The 6000-nt window shown below is 40.3% G+C and overlaps 1 long non-coding RNA gene across 1 annotated transcript; it reads left to right on the top strand.

Annotated features, from left to right (window-relative positions):
- Positions 1 to 3142: 3142 nt before the first annotated feature.
- Positions 3143 to 5076, top strand: LOC308473204. The gene is made up of 2 exons (XR_013983971.1): positions 3143 to 3580; positions 4742 to 5076. It is a non-coding gene; the product is annotated as an uncharacterized lncRNA (long non-coding RNA).
- The last annotated feature ends 924 nt before the right edge of the window (positions 5077 to 6000 follow it).

Here is a 6000-nt window from a genome sequence, read left to right as displayed (position 1 = left end):
TGTATAAGCTAAACGAGCTATAACTTAGGGCTCCACTCTCTTGGGGGCCCCCCAAAAAATAAAGAAAAAAAATCTGGATGTGATGTACATTTCCAAAATATAAGATAAAAAACAAATAAAATAAAACCTACATACGGCAACGGTGTTTTGTGTTGAGTAGGCTCCTATGTTGTAAATAATGGGCCCCCAATCATTTTAAGTTAGAGCTTAATAATTATTTCACTATTAATATACTTCTTCTTAATTGTATTTCACTATTAATATACAGTGGTACCTTGGGTTAAGAACTTAATTCATTCTGGAGGTCCGTTCTTAACCTGAAACTGTTCTTAACCTGAGGTACCACTTTAGCTAATGGGTCCTCCCACTGCCGCCACACCACCACCACACAATTTCTGTTCTCATCCTGAAGCAAAGTTCTTAACCTGAGGCACTATTTCTGGGTTAGCGGAGTCTGTAACCTGAAGCGTATGTAAACTGAAGCGTCTGTAACCCAAGGTACCACTGTACTTCTTCTTAATTGTATTTCGGTTCAACATTTACTTTGATAAAATACATATTTTGTTATGTGCAAATGGCTTTCGGTACCTATTAGGCCCATAAATTACCACATAGCATATATTCAACACAAAAAACAGTGACACTTTGTTGTTGACAAAGGACAGCTGGACTTATAAAGTGCCCCATTACCTTCACTAGCTTAGGGCCTCATCAAACCTAAATCCGGCCCTGTTTCACCTATACAGCTCCTAAGATATTCCACTCATCCAACTATGAATTATTAGGAAATCCCCTCACCAATCTGCTCCCCCTCTAGACATACTTCTGTATCTCAATGTGTTGTCCAAAACTTGACACAGTATCCAAGATGTGTAGAAAAGTGTAGAACGAATATCATTTTCTATACTTTCCCCTCTTCTGCTGCCAATCTGTGCCTTCCTTGTTCTAAATGTGTGTGTCTTTCTTTTACAACTGAAGCAGTGATGTAGATTTATATCAGTTGATTCTCATTCTGTCAGTTTCAATCAAAGGTCCCAGACTGTCAAGTTCATACTGAATCTTCATACTGCCATCAACGGTGTTAACTGTGCCTCCTGGTTTTGTGTCATCTACCTATTCAAGGAGCAACTCTTCCGTGTCCTAGTCTTATTCATGAAAATTTTCAATTATACAGGGCTTAGGTCAGAGCCCTGTGGCACTCAAAACCTGTATCCTGAATACCACAGAGACAATAATTACCCAACTAAATAAAGAGCAGAATAAGGGTGGGGGGGAGTTTTATTTTGATGCATTTAATGAGAAACTGCCTAATTTGCAGTTTCAGACCGGTCCGCATAGGAAAAACCAGCTATACATCAAAATGCAGACTTTCAGATCTTTCTTTTTTTTTTGGAAAAATATTTATTGGGGTTTACAATAAAAGTGAACATAATGCACAGTATAACAAATCTTAACATAATTTCACATTTTCTTTGGACTTCCTCACATCTCCCGCTCCCACTTTCATCATTATAACTTTTTACCAGCAATTTATTATCCTATTTGCATTCTTATATCTCATTTATGTCTTTATAATCTTATAATTCTCAATAAAGTTTATATTTTCTTAATCTCACTTATTATCTTAAATCATCTAGGTTAGTGGTGCTTCATTATTTATGATCTAGCATCCTGCTTAACATTCACTCAAATTACAATGCTTTTGTAAATAATTCTTAAATTTCTTCCAATCCTCCTCCATCTTCTCTTCTCCCAGGTCATGAATTCTGCCGGTCATCTCAGCCAGTTCCATGTAGTCTATCAGTTGCATCTGCCATTCTTCCAGTGTGGGTAGATCTTGAGCTTTCCAGTGCTTTGCAAGTAGTATCCTTGCTGCTGTTGTTGCATACATAAAAAATGTCCGGTCCTTCTTTACCACCCCTTGGCCGACAATACCCAAAAGAAAGGCCTCTGGTTTCTTAGTGAAGGTATATTTAAATACCTTTTTCAATTCATTATAAATCATTTCCCAGAACGCCTTCACTTTAGGGCAAGTCCACCAGAGGTGGAAGAATGTTCCTTCACACTCTTTACATTTCCAACACTTATTGTCAGTCAGGTGGTAAATTTTTGCAAGTTTGACTGGGGTCATATACCATCTATATATCATTTTCATTACATTTTCTTTCAAAGCGTTACATGCAGTGAATTTCAATCCAGTGCTCCACAACCTTTCCCAGTCTTCAAACATAATATTATACCCAATATCCTGTGCCCACCTTATCATAGCCGATTTAACCATTTCATCTTGTGTGTTCCATTTTAACAGCAAGTTATACATCCTTGAAAGTACCTTAATCTTAGGTTCTAACAATTCTGTTTCTAGTTTCGATTTCTCCACCTGGAACCCTAGTTTCTTATCATTTTTAAAAACTTCTTTAATCTGAGCGTAATGTAACCAGTCTCGCACTTTATCCTTCATTTTCTCCAAACTCTGCAATTTCCAATTGTCTCCATCTTTTTCTAGAATTTCCCAATATTTTGGCCATTTGGCCTCCATATTGGGTCTTTTTCGGGCCAGACTTTCAGATCTTTCAATCCATTTTTTTCCCAACTCCGAAAAGGACACAAAGTGCATATATTAAGCAGAAAGTACACAAGCCGCAAGAATAACATGCAAAATGCATCATAGCATAAAAATTGTTTGAAGAAAAGGTCCTTTGTCAACCCTTCATACAAAAAGATGCTTATTGGAAGAAATGCTGTGGAATTCTCCTGAGGGTTATTTTCTTTTGAAAAATAAAGTGAAATTGCCAGGAAAAAAATTATAACTGAATTTAAGATTGGAAACCTGAGAAACTGAGAGAAACCCACATTGCATGGGAAGTTCATTCCTATAGCAGAATAAATAAATTATTACAAGATTTTGGGAAATGGTGGTAAATGAACTTTGAAAATCATGAAATAAAAAAATATATATCTAGAGAGTCTCCCAAAAGGGCGTTGAACAATACCACAAATGCCAAGTTTCCCCCCACACTCAGAGCCCAGGACCATCAAAATAAATATTGCTTAGTAGATTATGGCGAGGATGTGTCAGCTGCCTGATGGGGAGATAAGGAGACAAGCATATGGGGAGCAAAGGGGTTATTAGCAACAGCAACAAGCTAAATACAATTATTTCAACGCCAAAGAAAAGGCCTGCGGACTGCGGGCAACATCAAAGAGAATCTTGTCATTAAGAATCAAGTAATCTCAGCCGTGGCCTTATCTTGCTCCCTTCCCTAAAGTGCTACTTCAAAGTCAATGAAATGCGGCCCATTAGGGCAACCTTCTTGGCTTCCAACCTGTATATATAGACATGAACTCTGTCAAGGCATCACCATTGCTAATCCATCCTTGGGATTCCTTGCAGTGGCACCAACAAATTTTCTAAGAGCCATGAAGTTTGTCTGTCTTTTCTTTGCATTGGTCTTCCTTTGCAGTGCCCAGGCTGATGAAGCAGATCTGGCCAAAATGGAAAAGCAAGAGGGAGAGGACTTGAAAGACTTCCTCCCGGGGGAAGACCCTGCTGGTGACGATCAAGGTTTGCAGGATGAAGGTAATTGTTATGTACATGGAAGATGATCTCCTACACCTTCCATGGTGGACAGGTTCTGGATTTCACTGGGGTGCAGGGATTCACTTTTCCACTGAAATCTCTTAAAATGCTTCTCTTTGGCTGGAACATGCCCTGATTATGGTTATGCATGCTCTTGTCAGCATCACCATTCCTGATAGAGATATGCTGGCTCCGTGGTGGACAATTGTCTCTACATACTCTTAGATAGAATTGTCTTTGCATTGCGTCAAGTCACCGATATTCTAGATGAATGGTTGAGTGAGAAATGTACTTCATAGTAGCCAAGAAGTTGCAGAACCTCAAGCGTGAGAATTTCTAGGATGACATGTTGGGGTTGGTAATGCCCACACTGTAGGTTTTCCACTAGACATCAGAGGCATGTATTAGGGTAAAGTGTGCCTTTATGTGGATGAGGATTTGGAGAATGAGGATTATGAGCATGATCATATTGTTGTTGTTGTTAGTCACATAAATGCAGTTTGTTGTGTAAAATCATTTACAGCAGTGTTTACATTAGGCAAAACTGCATGCAAAATCCCAAAACTTATTTAATCCTAACCCACGGTGACTTACAAAAATACAGAAATATTTAAGACTAATATAAAATATATGCATCATACAGAGTCTATAACCAGAGAGCCGACAACAGTGAAGCCATATAATAATGAAAACAGTAAATCCATAAAAGGTAACAGGCAATTAGCAATAAATCAATAAAGGTGGAGAAGCATTAAAACAGCTCATCACGTGCTATCAGATGTCTGAGAACAAAGGAAAGTTGCAAACAGATACAAAAACGAGTAACTAGGAGTCAAACGCTGAGGATTCTTCAGAAGGAATATCCCCCTCCTCCTCTCTCTTTTGAGTTCTGCAGGGATTGCAGGAGGATAAAGCCGACAGGTAGTTATGAGTGAGAGGGCAGGTAGGTGGGGGCTGCCTGGAGGAAACCTCATGTTGGTAGGGGAGTGCCCCATTCACCCCAATGGACCAGCCATCACTGAACTGCTCTCATCATCAAGATGCTCCTCCTACTGTTCAGCTGAAATCGGCCCTGATCTTAAGCCCATGGGGTGTTTGGTCATTTCTGTGTCTCACCCTTCAAGTATTTTGAAGAATGTTTCCCTCCTCTTTTATATGCAGACTCTGGGTCAAAGGCTTCTACACGACTTGCGGTGGTCGGCTGCTTTGGCAGCAGAGGATATTGCCTGCCACGGGGCTACCGGTGCCACAATGGCTTGAAGTGGGAGGAGAAATATAACAACTGTCCATTCCGCAATGTTCTGCTGTGCTGTGTACGCTGAGGCAAGAGATGGTGACGTTCCAAGAAACTCCTTAGCAGAAGTTTTTACAACCACGAGGAAGAATGAGCCAGTCTGCTCTTTTCAAATAAATCATTGGTTAATTGATTCCACTCCTTTCAGAAAACCATTGGATAATTTGTCACCATCCCTTCAATAAATATGTGATTAACTACATCCACCCACCACTCAAGTTGTTATTCTTTATGCTTTTCTCTTTTTACAAACGTGTAAGAATCTGACATCCTTGTGCATTATTGCTATTAATTAATTTTTTAATTGTCCTTTGGTTGGGGCGAGTATTCCATGAAGGTTGGCTTAAACTGACACAACCTTTTGCATGCTTACTCAGAAGGAAGTCCTATTATGTCTACTGGGGTTTACTCCCAGGAAAGTGGGGAGGGAGGAGTATAGCGCTGCATGCCTTGGTTCAATCCCTGACATCTTGAGGGGGGGCTGGAAATAATTCTTGTCTGAAATCCTGGAAAGTTACTGCTAGTCAGTGTGGGTAACCCTGAGATGGACTGACCAGTGGTCTGATCCCATTTTGGTTGGCTTTGTACATTTCCAAGTGAACGTAGAATGTAGAAATGTAGTGCAAAACCTTTCCCCAAGAGGTTCCTTTCTGCTAAATTTCAGGAAAAACACATGAGGCACCAACTCTTTTTAGCTCTCAGAAGGCAGAGCTAAAATCCGAAAGGGGTTATGGCATTTGCTCATAATGTACACAGAAAGTGGACTGGGTGGCACAAGATAGAACTGGATAGAAATGGCTTCTGGTTCAGCATAAAGGTTTGATGGGGTCAACTGCACATCACATGTCAGGAACTGAAGGAAAGGAAGGATGCATGCCTGCATCCAATGAATTCCCACCGAGATTTCTTAATGGAAGAAGAAGTGTTTGGATTTGATATCCCACTTTATCACTACCCTAAGGAGTCCCAAAGTGGCTAACATTCTCCTTTCCCTTCCTCCCCCACAACAAACACTATGCGAGGCGTGTGGGGCTGAGAGACTTCAAAGAAGTTTGACTAGCCCAAGGTCACCCAGCAGCTGCATGTGGAGGTGCGGGGACGCGAACCCAGTTCACCAGATTACGAG

This window comes from Podarcis pityusensis (genome assembly GCF_964106645.2).
Source record: "Podarcis pityusensis genome assembly, chromosome: 3".
NCBI lineage: Eukaryota > Metazoa > Chordata > Lepidosauria > Squamata > Lacertidae > Podarcis > Podarcis pityusensis.
Note: the sequence above shows the minus strand (reverse complement) of the source record. Positions and strands in the feature narration are given on the sequence as shown.